Source organism: Bos javanicus, chromosome 15 (genome assembly GCF_032452875.1).
Source record: "Bos javanicus breed banteng chromosome 15, ARS-OSU_banteng_1.0, whole genome shotgun sequence".
In the NCBI taxonomy this organism is placed as follows: domain Eukaryota; kingdom Metazoa; phylum Chordata; class Mammalia; order Artiodactyla; family Bovidae; genus Bos; species Bos javanicus.
The window spans coordinates 69,218,419-69,222,319 of record NC_083882.1 but is presented as its reverse complement, the minus strand read 5'-3'; positions in this window follow the sequence as shown (position 1 = coordinate 69,222,319).

Sequence of the window (3,901 nt, the reverse complement as noted above, 5' to 3'; positions counted from 1 at the left end):
TGGGGGCAGGAGGAGAAGGGGACGACAGAGGATGAGATGGCTGGATGGCATCACTGACTCGATGGATGTGAGTCTGAGTGAACTCCGGGAGTTGGTGATGGACAGAGAGGCCTGGCGTGCTGCGATTCATGGGGTTGCAAAGAGTCGGACACGACTGAGCGACTAAACTGAACTGAACTTCCCCTCATTCCACCTGTAATCCCAGACTCATATATTCAGTTCCTGCAAGACATCACCAGCTAATTTGTCATTTATTCGACAACTATTTTTTGAGGTGCTACCATGTACGAGGTGCTGACACTTCATTCTCAATACCTTCAAAACTGAGCTCATCATTTTGCTCTCTTGCTGTTTATTTTCTGCATTTTACTTCTTTGATCTGTGGTAACACCATGTATTTATACTGAAGATTCATTCTGAAATTTCCCCTTTGCTTCCTCTAGCCTATCGCCAAGTCATTCTAATTTTCCCTTCTTAATATTTCAGGAAAAAAGCCCTTATTCTTAATTTCTGCTACTGTTATTACCTATTACCCAATTATGTTGCATAGCTATAGTGCAACTCAACAGCTTTTGTCCAGATAAACTCAGCTTTATCTTACTTTAATTTCTGCATTTTGGGCCATATTCTGCTTGCATGTGTGTGTGTGTGTGTGCTAAGCCACCTTAGTCATGTCTGATTCTTTGCAACACTATGGACTCTCATCCACCAGGCTTCTCTGTCCATGAGATTCTCCAGGCAAGAATACTGCAATGGGTTACCATCCCCTCCTCCAGGGGATCTTCCCAAACCAGGGACAGAACCTGCATCTTTTATGTCTCCTGCATTGGCAGTCGAGTTCTTTACGGCTAGTGCCACCTGGAAAGCCCAATCATATTCTATGCATTTGTAAATCTGATAGCATATAATTAGTCAAATGAAATGAATTTTACATTATGCTTGTTAAATGTTAATTAAAATTTAGTAAAAAGCTATTGAATAATTAAACCTACCAACAATCTCAAATGTTATTTTATGTCCATTTTATTCCTGCTTTCATGTAAATAAGTAGTTAGGAGAACTAGGAGAATAACCATGTAAACCTTAATATCAGCAAAACATATATACTCTCTATATGTTAATGATGGATATGGTTTCATAATTCGTGTTATTTACATTTTTGTTTCCAACACAAGACCGTGTAAGTCAAGGCAGGTGGGGCTGGCTCTGTGCTGGAACAAAACAAGAACTTAAATTGGTTTTGAATGAAAAGAACAACAGAATTCTGGTCAATGGGCTCATCTTAAATCAAGCCAGAATTACCAATCATTAGATATTATTCTCAGCTATGTGTCAGTTTGAATATGATCTACATTGCTGACATGAGAAATCTGAGCTTTTAAATGTTCAATAATTTGTGAGATGTTTTGTCTTGTTTCCTAGTGCATATAATCTTGGAAGATTTCTTCATTTTCATCAACTCAAGCATAGCTATTAAATGAGCCACCTTCATGACCCCAAGACTCAAACTACAGATGTTAGATTTTCTAGATGAAGTCCTCAGTATGGTTGTGGAAACTCTGTCTGTCCCAAGAGATACAGTGTCTGTCCTTCTCCACAGCACAGAAATATACACAGTCCTATAATCATGTTGCATTTCATTTAAACTTGTGCTTCTTTATACATGGGATGTTATGCTGGAATTATTGGAAAAATATCTAACCTCTGAGTGTATAAAATCTAAGCAGAGAGATAAAATGTACCAAAAAGGGCTTAACAGACCTCTTATTATAAGGAAATGAACTAAAAATATACTTCTTCCTTACTATATAAATTGATAATACGCTTTAGCTCTGGTCGATTGCACAGATCCTGTCTATTAAATGTTAAGTCTCCACATCCTAAAAGATATATCTGTCTATCAGAGGATAAGACTATACTAATCCCCCCGTAGGATTGAAAATGAAATTGAAAGGGTGCTCTGGGGGAATCTGCCCTATTGGTTTAGAGCTCAGATCTCATAAAGCCTTTTCACTGCCAAGTAGGATTGATTATTTTTCAGAAATGTGGAGGATAAGATAGACATAAACTATCCTTCCCTCCCCTGTACTGCAAGAGTCTATGGTATTTATAGAATAATATTTTTCAGTGTCAAAATCTGATGTTCACACATACTGTAGATCTTTTGTCTTGTGAGTAAGAGTTCCAAAAAGCTTTTCTATACATATTTGCATCAGTTTTTAAAAGTTCTATAGAGTCACCTAGCGATAATCACTTCATGTTAAAATATATATATATATTTTAATGTTTTTAATCCTTTCAGTGACAAAAATAAACATTTTAAGGGCACGTTATGAAGGATTTAGAGAGTTATGCTGTATTATAAAAGACAAGTGGTGATCTATTTGTATAATTTTTCTGAAATTTCACATACCCTTTTGGTAAAGCTAAATTAAACTATTTTAATAAATTGGCACCTTTGGTTAGTCACTCTACTATCTACTTTAGATCATGAGTGTTGTTGTTGTTTAGTCACCAAGTCACGTCCAACTCTTTTGTGATGCCATAAACTGTAGCTTGCCACGCTCCTCTGTCCCTGGAATTCTCCAGGCAAGAATACTGGAGTGGGTTGTCATTTCCTCCTTCAGGGGATCTATGATGCTACACCTTAAACTTTGGTCACTGATGGCTGTGCTAATTTTACTTGGGAAGTTATTAGTAGATAGATTACAGATGGTATCCCCAAACTTAATCAAATCAAAATCAGATTTAAGGCACAAATATCTTATTTCTTGTGTGTGGCTCTTTCTTTTAATTCATATTACTCCATTTCCCTGAATAAGATAAAAGCTAGTTTCTTGAATGTTACCCCAGGTATATATAGGAAAGACTAGTGACCTTAACAATGTTTGTTCTTCATTCCAATCCCTAAGTGTAAGTAGTTCTAAGAAACTTTCATACATTTTACCCTCCAAAATCCCAGCTGTTCAGTACTCAACAGCATTTCCTAGGATAGTGATATGCCTACTAACAACATTATAAAATATTTCATAGACACCATTTCAAATTTATACAAAGAGGGAAAATACACAAACAGGTTTTAAAACAGAATAAAGTGTGATTATGTCCTAAGATGAGCCAGCTGGTTTGAGGCTAGTAAAAGACACTCTGGCACTTTGATAACAGGGGACATATTGTTGGGCTGGAATCAGTAAATTGATGTGAAATTGCAAGTAATTAGCTCTAGCATTTTTCACGGACCCTCTGAACTAAAAAGAAAAAAAAGAAAGAAACAGCAGCTATTGATTAATAGAAATAGCTTAGTTGCTGAAAAAGGTTTTAAATGAAGGGTGTTTTGAATGTGAAATTACATCAAACAAAGAAAAAGCTTAACAGTGACCAACCCTTGGACTCACACTGCCTATTTGTGTCCACATCAGTTGGCTACTATATGGACCTTTATCGGCAAAGTGATGTCTCTGCTTTTTAGTATACTGTCTAGGCTGGTCATAGCTTTTCTTCCAAGGAGCAAGTGTCTTTTAATTTCATGGCTGCAGTCACCATTGCAGTGATTTTGGAGCCCAAGAAAATAAAGTCTGTCACTAGTTCCCCATTTATTTGCCATGTAGTGATGGGACTGGATGCCATAATCTTCATTTTTTGAATGTTGAGTTTTAAGCTACCTTTTTTACTCTCCTCTTTCACTTTCATCAAGAGGTGCTTTAGTTCCTCTTCACTTTCTCCCATTAGGGTGGTGTCCTTTGCCTATCCGAGGTTATTGATATTTCTCCCGGTAATCTTGATTTCAGCTTGTGCTTTGTCCAGACTGGCATTTCTTATGATGTACTTTACACAGGAGTTAAATAAGCAGTTTCTCATGATGTACTTCACACAGGAGTTAAATAAGCAGAGTGACAATATA